The sequence below is a fragment of the Oncorhynchus clarkii genome, chromosome 6 (assembly GCF_045791955.1).
Source record: "Oncorhynchus clarkii lewisi isolate Uvic-CL-2024 chromosome 6, UVic_Ocla_1.0, whole genome shotgun sequence".
NCBI lineage: Eukaryota > Metazoa > Chordata > Actinopteri > Salmoniformes > Salmonidae > Oncorhynchus > Oncorhynchus clarkii.
In genome coordinates, this window is record NC_092152.1 from 44321435 (window position 1) to 44341269 (window position 19835).

The following is a 19835-nucleotide window of genomic DNA, read 5'->3' on the forward strand; positions in this document are numbered from 1 at the left end:
AAGTGTCCACTCATTCACTCCCCCTCACAGTTGAAAGCATTGGGTTGGTGCAACCACAGCTAGAGAGTGTCCTGTGTGAATCACTTGGTAAATCATGGTGTTTGCAAAGCCAGGGCTGTGGGTTCAATTCCACAAAGGTCTAGTATGAAAATGTTTGTACTCACCATGTAAGTTGCTTTGAATAAGAGCATCTTCTACATTACTCAGATGTTAAGGTCACTGCTGTCCACACTGACTAGCAAAGCATATGGGACAAAGGATGCTGTATGCATTACTGCCTGCCAATCAGCATTGGCCTTTTGACCCAACTTGCTCCCTAGCTGTCAGATAAAAAAAAAAACGTCACGACAGGCCTGATGGAAACAGCAAATTTGTCGGTAAACTTTCCAAATGTCAACAAAATCAAATATGCTAGACATGGTGGGATCTTTTTGCGTCTGTAAAATTAATTATGCAGGCCTCCTGTATGGTGCAGCAGTCTAAGGCACTACATCGCAGTGCTTGAGGCGTCACTACAGACCCGGGTTTGATCTCAGGCTGTGTCAAAACCGTCAGTGACCGGAATCCCATAGGGCGGCGCACAATTGGCCTAGCATCGTCCTGGTTAGGGGAGGGTTTGGCCAGGGGGGCTATACTGGGCTCATTGCGCTCTAGCGACTCCTTTTGGCAGGTTGTGCGCCTGCAGGCTGACTTCGGTCATCAGTTGAACAGTGTTTCCTCTGACACATTGCGGTGCGACTAGCTTCTGGGTTAATGTATGTTGTGATATGTTGTGTGGTCCTTCCACTATGACTCGGGAAAGAATGCAGTTTATTAGGCTACAGATGAAATAAGTTATGATGAACTTCACAAGTTGGTGAACGTGCACGCCACAGGAGGACAGGCTCATAGTAATGGCTGGAGCAGAATTAGTGGAGTGGTGTGAAATTCTTCAGACAAATACGTGTTTGATGCCATTCCATTTGCGTTGTTCCAACCATTATTATGAGCCGTACTCCCCTCAGCAACCTCCCTTGGTGCACGCAGTGATTGATGCTCCTTTCCAATAAATATCGAGGGATTTATTCTGGAGACATGATGCTTGGCTGCCTTTTGACAAATAACAATTATCTTTCTCTTTTGTCCATAAAAATTTCATGCCAGGGTTTCCCAAACTCGGTCCTGGGGATCCCAAGGGGTGCACGTTATGTTTTTAGCCCTAGCACTACACAGCTGATTCAAATAATCAACTAATCAACAAGGTTTGATCGTTTGATTCAGGTGTGTAGTGTTAGGGCAAAAACCAAAACATGCACCCCTTGGGATCCCGAGGACCGAGTTAGGGAAACACTGATGTAGACTAGCCGATCTGCGAGCTGTTGGCTAGAAGGCATGTGCCAAGACCAGAGTGGACACATTCACAATGTACTGTAACCATTTTATGTTTGCTGACAAAACCATCAGTAGAGTTCAAAAAGTGATGGAAACCCATTTAACTTGTATTCTTTATTTGGTACCTGGGAATTTAACTGTAAAGGTATGTGCACTACATCATCACGCACAGCCTTTAATCCGAAACAGGTCAATTTGATGGAAATACATCTCTGGTGGAAAAATTTGCGTCATTGTTTTTATGCAGATTTTATAATACTTGCATGAAAATCTGTCGCCAGTTGGATGGAAACCTATCTTATAAGTCTGGTACATTTCTGTGCTGCAGTGAAAAACATAACACTCTCACACACAAACACACAAACACACTGACACTCAAACACACACCCTGACATCACAGGAGGTTGGTGGCACCTTAATTGGGGAGGACGGCTCATAGTAATGGCTGGGACAGAATAAATGGAATCGTATCGAATTCCTTCCATTCACTCCATCCCAGTCATTATTATGAGTCGTCCTCCCCTCAGCAGCCTCCTGTGCCTGACACACTCAGCCTACTTCCCCGGCCGTGTCATTATGTCAATCACTTCTTGCTTGAGTGGTACCATCTGCCCTCTAATAAAGCCACGCGCCGCGGATCACTGTGCAAAGCCCCTGCTTAGCCCCACCAGCCGCCCGGCTGCTGGGCCTCATATCACATCACTAGAGTTAAGACTCACCAACTCACCAGCCAAACTAAAATTACATCTGTTACTTTTTATACTCAGCCTATTCACCCCTGCCACCCTCCTTTTTGGAAACCAAGCCACCGATGTCTTTGGAATATTGACAGAGAGAGAGAGAATGTGAGAGAGAGAGATTGAGTGTCTGTGTGTACGTTCATAGGTGTGTGCAGAAAGTGTTGTCATCATCTTCACTGATTGTAGTGGATTTAACAAGTGACATCAATAAGGGATCATAACTTTCACCTGGATTCACCTGGTCAGTCTAGGTCATGGAAAGAGCAGGTGTTCCTATTGTTTTGTACACTCAGTGTATGTTTAGGTGTCATATATGTCAATAACCCATGCATGGAATGCGTGAATCTGGATGAAGTCATCATGTTTCATCATGAGAGGATCACGTGACTCAACCCTTCCTCCATAAAGGAATGATGACAAGGGGGTCATTTTTGGAGGAAGGGTTGAGTCACGTGATCCTCTCATGATGAAACATGATGACTTCATCTAGATTCACGCATTCCATGCATGGGTTATTGACATATATGACACCTAAACATACACTGAGTGTACAAAACAATAGGAACACCTGCTCTTTCCATGACCTAGACTGACCAGGTGAATCCAGGTGAAAGTTATTGATGTCACTTGTTAAATCCACTACAATCAGTGAAGATGAAGGGGACGAGACAGGTTAAAGAAGGATTTGTATGCCTTGAGACATGGATTGTGTATATGTTGCATTCTGAGGGTGAATGAACAAGACAAAAGATTTAAGTGTCTTTGAACGGGGTATGATAGTAGGTGCCAGGAGCACCTGTTTGAGTGTGTCAATAACTTTCTTTCCTCCGCTCAACAGTTTCCCATGTGTATCAAGAATGGTACATCACCCAAAGGACATCTAGCCAACTTGATAGAACTGTTGGAAGCATTGGAGTCAACATGGGCCAGCATCCCTGTGGAATGCTTTTGGCACCTTGTAGAGTCCACGCTCAACAAATTGAGGCTGTTCTGATGGCAAAAGGGGGTGCAACTCAATATTAGGAAGGCATGACACATACTTAGTTCCTTTCTCACTTCCTTGTTCTCAACATTTGACTCAATGTCAAACTATGGATAGAGCTCACTTAATTGGTCAGGTGTGATATCCATGACATCGCTTGAAGTGTTTTCAATTTTTTGGTTACTATGGCAACTTTTTCATAATGTTTTTTTAGTGTAGGTATCTCTGTTGGATCCTTCTCGTTATTGCCAGTTACACCACAAGACATTTCTTTCTCACTGTGTTTTGATTGTGTATGTATTTTGATGGATGAATGCTATTATTGGCCGTGTCAGGTAATTGGAATCCATTCGATTGTGTTTACATCGGTTTGAGGTAGCTTTTGATTACTTGATCATCATCTTGCTTAAGATAAGAAAGAATAACAACCCTGCAGAGGTTTAGTATGTTAGAACTATAACCACAGAGTGCCTTGATGGGAAAAGTAAGCCCCACAATTAATCTTTATACATCTTTGGTTTTCTATCCCCCTTGTTTTCTCTGCCAGTCATAGACTACCCTTTTCAAAGAGCACCTTATACCAAGTCTCCATGGCCTTACATGGTTCCAAAAAAAACGTGTGTCTGCGAGCGCCATGTTGATTTTGTCTATCCCCACCAGATGCGTTCATAAAACGTAGGTTAAAATACCAAAACATACTGTGAACACACTATATTCATTTGGGGACAGGTCGAAACACACAAGAAAGATTCATGGACATTTAGATTGCTTGCTGATGCTAGTTAATTTGTCCTGGGAGATAAACATTGGGTTGTTATTTTACCTGAAATGCTTATGGTCCATTTTTTAGCTGGATCTTATGTAGAATTTTGGCCCATTTTGAATCATACAAAATTGTGTGTTCTCTACTCCGACAATTAATCCACAGATAAAAGGGGAAAATCTAGTCAGTTTTTGGTTTTCTTTGATTAATCTCTCCTCCTTCATCCATTTTCTTCTGTGAATTTTATATGGCATTTAGCAACCAACTTTAAGGTGCATTAACGCCACCAACTAGACTGGAGTGTGGACCTTGTTCATCTTTGAATCCCCCACGTTGGTATAGGTATATGCATGTAACAACCAATGAGTAGATGGGAGAGGCGGGACTTCTATTTGAGCGCCTGGCTACACAGACAACCTCGAGCAGTTTGGATGAAATTATTGAATAACATGTACTTTTTTTTTTAAATGGCAACGCTCACAGCCGGTTTGGTCAATATGTTATAGCTTTGACCATTTGAATGAACCAGCATATTATTTTTTCTTCTCAGAACTCTAACTTCATTGAAACTATTGTTATTCATGGCCCCCTTGGGACTCCCTTACAGCCCCCTAAAGGATTTTTGTTGATGTGTGGGTAGTAATAAGGGATTTTACACCCTGGATGTATCAAAATTTTCAACACTCTCCAACAGTCAACTACAGGGCAATGAGGAAAAGCAATGAAAAGCACACTATCGCTTCTTCAGTAGGGTTAAGGGCCTCAAAAGTTGTAATTTAAAGTGGGATGAAATGCAGTATAATTCCAAAGGGTAGGCAGAGTGGTGATAACACATAGAAGGGTCTTTATGTATGCAAGCTGATATCATTATCTTCCCACTGGTTAGTGTAGGAAATCATTTCATTTGAAATGATACGAAACATGAGGGTTGCATTCCATCCGTTTAGCCTGTGGGTAATGCACTGTGGGACTGTGGCGCTTGCCTGACGACTCAAACTGAATTCTTTCGCTGCTCTATGTTCACTCCATACTTCAGTCTGAGACGGCCATTGTTGATGTCGTTTGTGGTGACATCAAAATGTGGGGTGTTGTACAAAACAATGTCATCAGCTTTTGGAGAATCTCTAACCAGAGTATCAAAGCCAACCCATGTGTGTTTTGGCTCTGGCCCAACTCATCGGTTTCTGGGACAAATCAGAAAGTTTAGAATGTGTTTACGTTCTAGAAATCGTCTGGGAGGGATTCCTATCCAGACTCATTGGATAGGAGTAAGTACTTTGGGTAGCCAGGCAACCAAAGGACACCACAGAGCAAAAGAAACAAGTCGCTCCACACAGCGCCTCACACTTTCAAGAAAGACATCCTCCCACCCTTCTCTTCTGCATAGCCTTGAGATTTCCTGAAACAAATTGGCTGTTCTCACTGAACAGAGTGTCAAATCATTTGAAGAACTAGAGACTAGAGAGAGACAGAGACAGAGACAGAGACAAAGAGAGAGAGAGAGAGAGAGGAGGGGGGGGGGAGAGGTCAAAGGCACCTCTACTTCGAATGTCTGTTATTTTCTTTAGTCAAGGTCTCTGGGCCTTCGGAACATTGTTGGCACTCTGTCGACTAAGCCACTGTGTTAGGTGGAGGACCCCAGTGCACCGCAGCGTAGGGCTGTGGAGGCTTGAGGGCAACGGCTGCATCGTGGGTACAAGGACTTGATCCTGTAAGAGTGAGTGTGTGTATGCTTGTGTGCGCGTGTGCATGTTCGCACGCGTGCATGTGAGGGACATGTCAATATGGAGGGGGCCTCTCAACAGGCTGTTAGGTGGATGATAATGTGCCTCCCTGAGTCGTGTGTCTCTCTCTCGTTGCCCAAAGGAGCTGGTGGGAGGCTAGAGAGCGAGGACTTTCAGGAGATATGAGACGTTTTTAACCCACCCCTACCCTGGCACATTGTATGTTTAAACCATAACGCTTAGTCTCAGCTCTGCTGGTTTGCTTTCCAGAAGCTCAATCAGAATGGTGCCAAAAGCCAAATGGTGCCAAAAGCCAAACGCTTCATTCCAAAATTGACTGAATAGTGAGGATCTGAATAAATAGTTCTCTCGTAGTTTATTTTCCTTCATTTTTTTTACAGGTACAGTAAGTTGATTGACAATACATGCTCATTTACAACAGTAGCCTGAAGAGGAGCAGCGTTGAATGTGTGGATTGGAAGCTGGGGAGGATCAGAGTGTGTAGGATCTTCGGGACGAAACTGTGGTAAACTAAGGACGTAATTACAAGTAGACTAATGCATTATTTCACAATGCCAACCCCCAATAAGTACCCAAAGGTCTTTTATCATTTATGATTAAACTGGCACAGAGAGTTTAAATAGGAAGCACATTTACACATCTACACATTCTTATGAAGCTAAATAACAGATTCTAGCATAGTCAAATCATTCCGAACATATCAGAGTCCGATAGGAAAAACATAGATTTATGGAATTTTAAATTAGTTGAGCCAACCTTCTTATGATGCAGTAACGCAGAGTTGTGTAATGTAAGGGATTTTCGAAAACCTCTCTCGGTGGTTGGGTTTGGGTATACGTTTCCGCTCTATCTTTATTCCTGAAAGATAACAAAAAGTTTTACAAATATTCTGCATCTTGTGTGGCCCTTTATGTTCTATTGTACTGAATGTCTTCTCCGGCTGTTTGAAACACAGCTACAGAGGACCTTTCCCCATTTAAAAAGGTCAGGCTTGTCATTTATAGTGAGGCTCTTTGCATCCACGTCTTCTTGTACAAATGAGAAGTCGGGGCCAAATAAACTGCAGTTGGAAATCTCTCCAGGCTCAGAGAGAGACTATGATGTGTGGCTCAAATGGTACCCTGATGTAGCTGCATTGTGCTTGACAAATTCATGAGACTCGCTGGGACTGTGTGTGTGTGTCGGTGTCAAAGTATGATTCGTAATGTAATGGCGGTCACTTTTAAACCAATTTACTCCCAAGCCTCATCAGCTCTTGAAATATTATTAAGCACCTTGTATCGTAAGCAAGATAGATTATTGCCGATATTATGATGGTCACAGAATGAGCAATGGTCACAGAAATATAGTGTATGTGTGACTGTGAACTTCATCCCCAGATATTAGTGCTTAGTTCCATTTCAGGGGACTGAGTTACATTTTCATAATATGAATGCCATGAATCTTCACAGTATTATCTTCACTGTATTCTACTAGTCATCTCTTCCTATTGTCTCCAATGCTGAAGATAATAAATAAGAATAAAGAGAATAAAGTTAGAGCTGTACAATATTGTGCCAGTGTAACATCCATCTCAGTAGTTGTAGGCCATGACTTACACAGGGAGCACAGTGTCGGAGGAGGGTCTCACAGAAATCCTGGTCCTTGTGTCAGACAACGTCATTCAGTAGCAGGGTACTGGGTTCAAGCCTTTGAAAACACTTTCAGTAAGAAATAGATTGATAATGTGTTTAAGTCTGGAGCTAATTATATTGTTGTTTGACTTGATTATCAGTTGTCTGTCTCTCTTGTTAGTAAAACGAATGTCCTACATCCCCGGATTTGACATCTGTGATGCTTCAAGGAAAGAAACATCCCTATTAGATACAGAGGACAGGTGACACAATAGATAAGAAGAACTTACAGAACCGTATGTTAAATTCAATTAAAGTTACTAATTTGTACACATTTAGGGAAGTTTTCCTGCAACAGGGTGATCAAATGAAGATCCTACATCTGTACCCTTCTATAAAAGACAGTGTACTCCATTGAACTTTTTGACTTCTAATAACACTGTCTGGCTATGAGCCTAGCTGTCCACGGCCTCACTGCCACGCCTCACTTTAGTAATGACCGTCTCTAATACAGGTGGACACTGAACTTCAAAGAGGAGGGCATGTGTCTCAAACTGTGTCTCCTCATCGTAAAATGACTAAACCGTGGTGGCAACAGTTTAAATAATGGCTAAATAACACTATTGACACATACAAAATAGAAAAGAATGGATTCTACAGACCTGATAGCAGCAAAAGAGGTCCTCTTCTGTATGTTGACTTCATTGAGCTTAAACCACTGTTGTGTAATTGTAGCCTTCATTCATATCCAGCAGTGAGTTTCATGAGCTAAAACACAGTTCCAAGAGACACAATTAAATACTGTCTCAGTGCTATGTGTTGTATTTTATAGAGGGGGACGGTGCTACACAGAGTCCCTCATAATGGACAATGTATCAGTTATAATTAGGGACTGAGTTTTTCACCAATAGACCTGACAGAAAAAAACAGAACCATAGTTATAGTCTATAACTAGACTGTAGTGCTTCGTTGAATCCCTGTCCACAGAGTCTAGGATATGGGTGCTTGGTCTCTGAGTGTGTGATTGACAGAGAAATTGGGTAACACGTGTGTAGGGCCTTGTTATACAGTAGCCCATAATTAAAGTCCATAACAAAGGTCACTACTTCAGTTTCAGATTAAGTGATTGGAATGTATTGTTTTATAGTAATTGCAGTTGTTTATTGTCTAGAGTTTTACGTGGACAGGTCACATGTTCAGAATGTCACATGTTCCTGACTAGAAAGCACCAATAGCAAATAACCAGTCTGACAGACTCAGAGTGACACGGATCCACTTGTGTAACATCCCATACACTTCCTCTGACACTCAGAGATCTAGCAAACATAACCTAACCTCTGGGGACAGAGAGTCAAGGGAGTGCAACATCAGTCTTGGGGGCCAGAATCAATTTAAACTACTGTCTGTACACCACGCACGACTACTTCTGAAAATTGGAGGCATTAACCGGGGAGGAGAGCCTACTGGTTACAGCTCCCAAAACCATTATGTGGTTTTACTCAACTCTAAGAAAATTGGATGCTTATGTGTAACTGGGCAAATACTGTAAAGTGGGCTGGAGTGACGTGAGATCCATCGGTAGAATGCATTTCAGCCGGAACACCACAATCTGTATTATCCATCAGAATTGAATAATAATGCTTAATTCTACCTTGGGATTCTCAAAAGGCAGTTGAATAAGCAAAGACAAGGGGCATGATTCGGGAGACGCAAGAAGATTCAAGAAAATCACAGTGACTGCCACAAGCTACTAAGATTCTGTACGGTGACATATAATGAATTTTAAATATGCCGAAGAACTTGCCCTTGGTCAATATCAAGGGAATAATAAATTAACTTTCTAATTTCAATATCAGGACAAGATAGGAAATTAGCAACATTAATGGCAGCATTAATGATATCTTGGGGCAAAATATGACTCATAGCCAGTTTGTTTTTCTCTTTTTTCCCTCCTAACCTAGTCTCTTCCCTCCGACAGATATCACTGGCGAACAGAAATATATGACGAAACTCTGTGTGAAACATAAACAACATATTGGCAAACCATGTCAATTGAAAGAATAGTATTGAGTGTTTCAAGATTTTTAAAAAAATAGACAATGTAATCACAGCAAATTATTCTTCGAAGAACAACGCCCAGTTTACTACAAGTGTATGATACATTAGGTTACAGTGCAAACAAAGATCAATACAAAACTCAATAAAACAGTCATTCCACCATGTAGAGGAATATGTTTTTATTGGCTGGACAGTAGAACAAATTCAATAGTTGCACAAAATAACACAAACAAAGTAGCAACAAGGCCTGCAGATTTAATTTATTCATAGACATTCAGTTAAACAGAAGAAACTATAAATACTTTCTGGAAGGGTAAAAAACGTTATAAATATCACTGTACAAATGTACAACTGTAGATCCATTATCTTTGTTTGAACAAGAACGAGTTGCTCCTTCAAAAACATTAACATCAGAAAGAGCAAGGACAGCATCAAGTATGACATAATGGTGATGATGGAGGTGATGATGATGATGAGGGTGAGGATGATGATGATAATGATGATGATTGTACTGCAGCAAAAAATAGTAGGCCTATCAGATACAGTGCCTTGCAAAAGTATTCATCCCCTTTGGCTTTTTTCCTATTTTGTTGCATTACAACCTGTAATTTAAATTGATTTTTTATTTGGATTGCATATGATGGACATACACAAAAAAGTCCAAATTGGTTAAGTGAAATTAAATAAATTACTTGTTTCAAAAGATTGAAAAAAAAAAAAAAATGGAAAAGCATGCATCTGTACTCACCCCTTTTGCTATGAAGCCCCTAAATAAGATCTAGTGCAACCAATTACCTTCAAAGTCACATAATTAGTTAATTAAAGTCCACCTGTGTGCAATCTAAGTGTCACACGATCTGTCTAATGATCTCAGTATATATACACCTATTCTGAAAGGACCCAGAGTCTGCAACACCACTAAGCAAGGGACACCACTAAGCAAGGGGCACCACCAAGCAAGTGGCACCATGAAGACTAAGGAGCTCACCAAACAGGTCAGGGACAAAGTTGTGGAGAAGTACAGATCACGGTTGGGTTATAAAAAAATATCAGAAACTTTGAACATCCCACGGAGCACCATTAAATCCATTATTAAAAAATGGAAAGAATGTGGCACCACAACAAACCTGCCAAGAGTGGGCCGCCCACCAAAATTCACAGACAAGGAAAGGAGGCCATTAATCAGAGAGGCAACAAAGAGACCAAAGATAACCCTGGAGGAGCTGCAACGCTTCACAGCGGAGATTGGAGTATCTGTCCATTGGACCACTTTAAACCGTACACTCCACAGAGCTGGGCTTTACGGAAGAGTGGCCAGAAAAAAGCCATTGCTTAAAGAAATAAATAAGCAAACACATTTGGTGTTCACCAAACGGCATGTGGGAGACTCCCCAAACATATTGAAGAAGATACTCTGGTCAGATGAGACAAAAAAATTTGGCCATCATGGAAAATGACATGTCTGGCGCAAACCCAACACCTCTCATCACCCCGAGAACACCACCCCCACAGTTTTTCATCGGCAGGGACTGAGAAACTGTTCAGAATTGAAGGAATGATGGATGGCCCTAAATACAGGGACATTCTTGAGGGAAACCTGTTTCAGTCTTCCAGAGATTTGAGACTGGGATGGAAGTTTACCTTCCAGCAGGACAATGACCCTAAGCATACTGCTAAAGCAACACTCGAGTGGTTTAAGGGGAAACATTTAAATGTCTCGGAATGGCCTAGTCCAAGGCCAGACCTCAACCCAGTTGAGAATCTGTGGTATGACTTAAAGATTGCTGTACACCCCATCTGACTTGAAGGAGCTGGAGCAGTTTTGTCTTGAAGAATGGGCAAAAATCCCAGTGGCTAGATGCGCCAAGCTTATAGAGACATACCCCAAGAGACTTGCAGCTGTAATTGCTGCAAAAGGAGCCTCTACAAAGTACTTCTGGGGTGGGGTGAATAGTTATGCACGCTCAAATGTTCAGTTTTTTTGTCTTATTTCTTGTTTGTTTTACAATAAAACATATTTTGCATCTTCAAAATGGTAGGCATGTTGAGTAAATCAAATGATACAAACCTCCCCCCAAAAAAATCTATTTTAATTCCAGGTTGTAAGGCAATAAAATAGAAAAAATGCCAAGGGGGTGAATACTTTCACAAGCCACAGTAAGGAAAGCAACATACATTTCATGGAGTTCACAGAGGTATTTGCTCTGGATAAAACATTTGAAATAACCACAAAATATCAGTATATAAGGTGGAGAAGATTTTCAGACACTCAAACCTATAAAAGAAATTGACAAACATTTTTTATTGTTGTAAAATGTAATAGAAAAATGTATAGGCAAAGAATGCTATTCAAACAACTCAATCATATGGTTTACATGTGCTACAATGTAGAGAACATTCTCAAGGGAAACAAGGTTTTGTGAAGATACTGTACAGTAAGAGCTACCTACCTAGACCAGAAACTTCCTCCTTGACTCAACTGTACTGTATCGGACTGTAGTACTAATCCCTTCTGCATCATTGTACCAATTGTATATTGTTGTACTTTAACAGTCAGACTAAGACATGGATACTGGAGAATGATGTTCTTCAGTTCACTGAGAATGAGAATAAAAGGTGCTATCTACAATCAAAAGTAGTATTTTCAAGGACAGCTGAAGAACCTTTTATTTTTTTTTAAATCCTAAGATTCTACTGCTCTGAAGTTGTTTCAGTTATAATCAGGTTGTTGCTGAGTGTTTTTACAGGCCTGGATGATTACATTATGGGACTAAGTAGGTGTGGAAGTGGTTCAAAGCAGGCTGCAGTCAGCATGTAGCCTATGCATCAAGTATGTTTTACTGTCAGGCCTCCATACAACATACAAAATAAGACCTTAAGGCATTCCATTATTAGCATTATAAACATATCTCTCACTGGCAGATTGGGTGGATTTATTTAGCATTTTCCCCACTAAAAGCTGCTTTGCCAGAAGGTCGGTGGCATGTGGTGCAGTGGCGGGACTCATGTCAGCGGAGAGGTTGTCAGGCTTTAAGGTCTGTATGATGGAATGAATTGTGCTGGTGGCTATAGAGTTCTGTAGAGCTCTCTCTCCTCTCCTCTCTCATACGATCATGAGCTGATCTCTGTCTTTAAGTCCTGCTGCTCTTGCTCTCACCAGGCCTTGGTTGCAGCAGTGCATAAGGGAGGCTCAGGGGCAAATTTAAGAGCAATAGGACCGAAAGGCATTTGGTTTGTCCACTGCCCACATTTGCCTCTCAGAACACAGTCATGAAACTTCAGAACTATAGAACAGCACATGGAATCATAACATAACCTCCATACATATCATGTGTCAGAAAACCCAGTCATCTATAGGCAAAACGTGGTGGGGACTAATAGTGAAAGAAACTGGCCATAATCTATGCTGATATGCATTTAAAGATACATGACAAACTCTTGCTGTAGAACAAATTTGATGTGGAAGTCATTCAAGGTCCCAATTTCCCAATATTCACAGTCTATTCGGTATATGTCTGATACAAATAGAAAATATTAGACCTATTCCATGTTTTTATGCACTATTAAGCATTAATATGTTTAAGTTGCATTTGCCAAAAGGGCATGGGAGTGTCTGCATTAAAAACAGCAGAGCAGGCAGGGACAGACAAAGATGACTCATGAATGAATTCCTTTTTGTTGCTCCCCCATAGAATTTGATCAAATTTAAGGAGTAGGAGGAAGTGGTGGAGGAGCGGAGCATGTTGTCAATGCTGTTTTAAGTGCAGTTGCCAATTAGAGTACAGGGAGAATTAATATTTAATTTCCAACTCAATTAGTGAATCAAAAATAAGGGTGCTCATTATCAGATCACTCTCCCTTCAACACTTGCTAGGCTATTTAGTCAAATATGCTCTAATCTGAATTATTTGTAAATCACATGAGCTGTGAATTATTTATACTTCAGTAGGCAGAACTACAGCATCACAAACACCATCCGCCTATACGCAACGCTATTTGGAGTGCATCCAAATACTCCACATCAATTAATTGATTAATGGGCCATGTCCCAAATGGCATCCTATTCCCTATATTGTGCACTGGTCAAAAGTTATGCACTAGATAGGGAATAGTATGCCATTTGGAACACAGACATGATGTCTTTGTATCAATAACCCACAAGGGAGAAAAAAAATGATATTTGGTAAGGTGGATGAGAAAAAAAGTATGCTGTGAAGTCATAAAGCATTTGGGATATGGTATATGAAAATGGAGAGAGTGGATTAAGCATTTTGTCTGCTGTAGCGGCAAATTCATTTACTGCATATCTGTATGTTTAATCAGACACGCTACACTCATAGAAAAAAAGGTGCTCTCTAGAAACCTTAAAGGGTTCTTTGGCTGTCCCCATAGGAGAACCCTTTGAATAACCCTTTTTGGTTGCAGGTAGAACCCACCTTTATACAGAGGGTTCTACATTGAACCCAAAAGGGTTCTCCTATGGCGACAGCTGAAGAACCCCTTTTCTAAGAGTGTAGATGCGTGGGGGGAGTACTGATCACAAACACACACATTACCCACACACTTACGTATTGACACACACATAAACACACAGAAACAAACACACATACAAACATGAGCGCATACACACGCGCACAGTCACACACCACACACACACGCATGCACCCACACATGTGCCCACACACACAATTGCCTACTCACAACATACACCCACATTAAACAAACAAACACATAATTCTGCCCAATTAGCTCTTTCTCACCACCTGCATTCTCTCATTAGCTCTCCAAACCCTACAGGAATGACTAACTTGAAAAAGTCCCATCAACTAGACTAGAGGTATGTTTAAAACAACAATTTTACTGGTGGGGAATATCAATAAGCTGTTTTAATGCTCTTATGGGGACACATCCCTGTCTAGTAATGTTTAGTTTGTGCATAATTATCTAATTCATTCAATGGAAACCTCTTAATTTTGTCAGTTCAGCCAATTGTCGTTCAGACAATTCTATCACTTTCTTAAAGAGTTTGCAGATTCCTAAGTTAGTAGACCATGTAATAGAGTTGGTTACGTGGAGTCACTTTCGTTAAAAGTTTAGTTTGTATGTCAGGTCTTTGCTTTTCAACAACAACCTGCTTAAGATCACATTCTCTCTGTGCTTCTTTGCCACAGAACAACAACAAACAAACCAAAAAGAAAAGTGAATTAAAACCAAATCTCACACAAAGTTCCCCTTCAAAAATCTTGCTCCATTCAATAATTATTTTGGCCAAACCATCCAGTAAGACATTAACAATTCCTGAAGCAGATAACTGGGGGGAAAAAAAGAGTTGGTGACTCTTATGGATGTACCGTATTTATGGATACGTATGTACCTCTCAATGACAGCTCAGTAGCTAACACTAAAATTGTTTTTTTGTCAGACAGCATGGGCAGCAGCTTTATAGAGATGAGATGACTTGGAATTAAATAATAAAGTCATCAAATAAAAGAAGTGTAATTTACACAACAAATTAATTCCAGCTGAAATATTTTATTAAAGTAAAGTAATGTGAATAAATTATTGTAGTAAGCATTAATGGGCAGTCACTACCATCATAGGACTTCTATTCATTGTTTTATTCTGTGTTGTTACAGCATACTGTATATAATGTAATTAATGTCCCCCCCAAAAAAATCGAAATCGAAAATCTTAATTTTTCATAATCGAACCGAAACAGAATCCACCTCAAAAAGCACTAATCGCTCAGCACTACTGGTGGATGTTGGCACACTGCAGTGAAGGGGAGAAGAGAAGTTGCTCATTCTGTCAAAAACAAACAGCAGGGTTTTAGACAAGCGTGATGGGGGAAGAAGAAAACATAGTATAATGTTATTTATTCAAATTTCATGGAAAGTGTAAGGACTGAATGAACTCATCCATAAGTCTATCTTCATGGTTATTATACTGGAACATAAACATCCGTTGTGGTATGAGTTATTGGCTTGTTTTCACCAAAGTACTTCCAAGCTGTTGAAGGAGTTGGACAGGGTAAATAGCTATATGCTGAAATGGAGTCAATTTTATGAACATGTCCATATTTAAATAAATAAAAACTCTGTCTTAGTGGATCTTGAATGTGATGAGGATGAGGTAAAGTATCTGGAGGTAAGTGAATGGGATGCAATATGTCACTTTTAAGAATTAGCCACAAAGCTGGAAAACTGTGAATACGGAGGTGTTGTGTTTACAGATTAATGAACACTGCTGCAAATGACAAATGTGCAAATGAGATGGATGTGAACATTAGATGTACCTGTATGGAATGAATGAACAATGGACTCCAAAGATTATAGAAGTAGTTTTGGGAAAAAGTTTTAGGCATACTGTAGAGCGGAAAAAGGCCTCTCTGTTGATCTGTTCTGTAGACTGTATGTAGTCTGTCTGTCTTCTCTTCTCAACCCCTCTGGCAGTGTAAGGTCAAGGGTCAGGGGTCGTAACCCCCACAGGTTCCCATCAGGTGATGGCTAGAGAGAGTGTGTGTTTGGGGTGAGGGCCAAGGCAGAGGGGGTCGAAGCAGAGGCTTAGGGGTTGGGAAAGGTAGGGGCATGTAAGGCCGAGGCGGGGGGTAGAGGAGGCTGAGAGAGGAGGTGGGCAAGTGAGGCTGAAGCAAGAGGATGGGGAAAGCTGATTGAGCTGTGGGTGGAGGGGTTTGCGGGGAACGGGGAGGGTTGAGAAGAGGGGGCAGGGGGGTGCGCAAGTGATGGAGCAGAAGCAAGCTGAAGGAGCTGGGGACAAGCTTCACCACGCAAAGACACAGTCCCATGGTTACTTCTGTTACAGCCTGGAGCAGAAGAAGAAAAGTAAGGAAAAACAAGAAACAACATTAAGTCAGTTAGTGGTCTTCCTTAAACCTTTAAACCTTGCAACGCCCTGAGGAACACCAAGATAGCGAGACGAAATAGAGAAAATTAGATCCAAACACCCACAGAAACACACACACTGACGTACAAACACGAATTCCCACGTGGACTACATGACAGGGGGCATAATTTAACATTTAGAAAACGAGACGTTTGATAAATTATCTAAATCTGGAATGGATATTTTGTTTATATATTTATTTACAATATCTATTTATGATCATCCAACTATTTATTTTGCACCTTCAACTCCCTGATACTAGCTGAGCAGATCTATACAGCAGCATGATATTGTGACTACAATAGGCCTTCGCTATTCTAAGAGGCTCACTGGTACAGTATTCATTTAGCTGGCAGATGGACCAACATGGGGACTGCTGCAGGGAAGGAAAGGGTCACATCACATCCTGCCTGCTCTTTTTTCTTTTATGTAAGGTTTATTTTGGGCTTCTACAGTATGAACTGACGTGTGTCTGCCATGTGGCTGTCAGTGAGGGAACCAGAACTACCCTTTGGGTATCTGTCCAGTCCCAGGGGATTTCTCTCTTATTTGGCCACTAGATTATTAATCCAAATAATATCCCAAAATAATCCAAAAAGGTTGTGAGTATGCACAATGTTGTATGGCTGGAAAGATTTGTGGGGTTAGGAATGTGGAAAAATGTAATGTAGTTGTCACGACTTCTGCCGAAGTTGGTCCCTCTCCTTGTTCGGGCGGGGTTCGGCGGTCGACGTCACCGATCTTCTAGCCACCACTGATCCATTTTTTATTTTCCATTAGTTTTGTCTTGTCTTCCTTCACACCTGGTTCCAATCCCATCAATTACATGTTGTGTATTTAACCCTCTGTTTCCCATCATGTCCTTGTCGGAGATAGTTTGTTTGTATGTTTGTGTATTATGTATTGGTGCGCGACGGGTTCTTGTACCCACTTTTATTTATCTTGTAAATGTAGTTTTGGAGTTTTGTTAAGTCTATTAAACGACTCCATTTATACCAAGTTTTGATTCTCCTGCGCCTGACTTCCCTGCCCCGTACACACACGCTATTACAGTAGTCAATCAAGGGCGACTAAAAGTCTTGGCATGAATTTGAGTTGTTGGCTCTCTTGGAGAAGAAGGGGAGGTCGCCAGATGCTTGAGATGTAACTTTACAGGTGTTTCCTTGCTGTAGAGGAGCATGTGTGACAGCCAGAGGGCAATCTGACACCTTAGAGCACGAATTAATGCAAGCTCTGGTCCAAAACATAGCCAACTAAAGGAAGAATGTTCAGGAAATTGTTACAATTGTTTTCATGCTGCAGGGTATACGCCTCTCTATTTCTCTCTTTCAATCTTTCTCCCTCTCTTCTCCCTCCCCCCCCCCCCCCTCTCTAGCTCCCTGGCTTCTCAAACTAAGCTGCACGTGTCGGTGTGTTTGGAGGAATAAAGCCCACACACTTTGGAGGCTGTGAAACTACCGCTAACTCTCAGACAGCTCATTTGTTGCACCAAATTGGCAGTTTCTAAAGCTACTGTATGTGCTTCATTGTTTTGATACACTCTTAAAGCTATAGGTTTCATTAACTTGCAGTTGCTCCAATCTGTCTTACAAGATTTTGCTTCATTGCGTTTCAGTCACTCCAGTCCGTAAAGGTATAGCTTTCATTGCTCTCTCTTAGTGAGATATGCAAGACCTTGGACCATGCTTGGGCCTTACATACTTTACCTATACCTATTGGTTTAGAAACCATACTGAAGCCATTGATACAACAGGGACAGCGTTTAGAAATAAGGTCTCTTTACCTGCAGCCTGTGTTGCTTTGTGTTCAGCTCTCTGTATGACAACTTTACAATGGAACGAAGCAAAATATACATGATGGGGGAGAGAGAAGATGGTCATGGAGCGATCCAAAGGGTCCAACGAAACATCATGTGGAACAAAAGGAAAAACTACACAAAAGAAACATACATTTCATTCAAGTGGGGTTTAGGTTTTTGTCTAGTCGACATGTTTTTAGTGTATATCATTTTTGTTATTCCCAGATTTTGGCATGAAAGAACAATGTACTCCTGATGAACCTGCGAATGGAATCTTCATCATCAAGGCATGACATCGTCACTAATGACGGCATTCTATAATCTACGGGATAATTCCTACACCAGATCTTCCTCGTTTAGAGGGGATTTACCGGGAAATGATGTACATGTGTTTGACGTACAGAACAGCAGAAAAGTAATCAAGCTAATTTGGGCTAATTGTGTGAGGATCAGGATACGATGAGTTAATTATTATTCCCGTTAGAGGTGGAGAACCCAGGATCTGGTGGTGTTACTGATATTTCCTAATTTACCATCTCTCCACCTCTCCACACACCCCGCCTAACCCCATCTCCCCACACACTCAACAAGGCACATGATCTCCTAGCAGAAACAAAAACAGCTATTTTGAGTAAGTAGACAGCTATTTCTTTGCCTCAAAAGACTTGACTACGCCATCATTGAGAAAGATATCTCCAGAATTTCTGTGAATTTTACACCTGAGTGGGGGTGGTCAGAAGTAGTGGAGTGGGAGGTAGAGATGGAAGACAGGAGGTAGAGATGGAAGACAGGAGGTAGAGATGGAAGACAGAAGGTAGAGATGGAAGAAGGGAATGTGTGGAGGACCCAGTGCTCCCACCCATCCATCCACCTCCCCCTTCCGTCTCTCGGTCTTCCCTTTCTCCTCCCCCCACACTCTTAGAAAAAAACTAAAATAATTATTTGGCTGTCCCCATAGGAGAACCCTGTGAAGAACCCTTTTTGGATCCAGATAGAACCCTTTACACAAAGGTGTTGTGACTTTCCCTCACAGAGGCAGGGCTTTAGACAAAATAACCTGAAGTCTCAGTGGGAATGCGCTATTTGAACAATTATGCGACATCACAGCATCGTGTAAGTTTTCCCTGAACTATGGTCTTGAACCATTTTTTCTCTTGGGGTAGGCAGGAATGTGTGACCAAAAAATACATCGAAATACAACGGGAAGAGCCAATGAGGAGAATGATCCATTCTACGTGAATTCTGGGATATGTAAAGGAGGACCCTGGCACAGTGAACCTTCCAGGTCCCTACAGACCTAAAGAGACCCAGGCAAATACACTATTGCTGCCAATTTGCTAAAAGGACAAATATATATTATATATATATATTCATTAATCCACTGTTGATACAGTCCCAAAATGTTTTGCAATGTCAGCAATCAAGTTTTCAAGATGTTGCAAAATGCAATTACAGTATATCTCACTAATCTCATTTACACACATAGCTTAGGTGTCATGTCCATTTAAAAAAAACATGGATGATAGGCTTGCCATTTTGAAGTTCGTTACTGTTTAAATACTGGGAAGGACTATTGATGGGGGTTGTTGGTTGAGATTGATGCCATTGAAGTCCATTGCATTTGATGCGACTCAAACGTTTCCTGATTGATACCTTTAATCCAGATGTGTGTTTAACTGCTTCAGTTATCTTTAATAGATTTTATAGACCTTTTAATGTCAGTTGATCGGATGCTAGAAACTGATTTTTAGTCCAGTTTAAATAAAGATCTTTTGGTGTGTTAAAAGTTTTCAAAGTAAAAAGTGCAAACAAGGAAAAAAGGAGAGGGTAAGATATAAGATGAGTAAAAAACTAACAAAAAA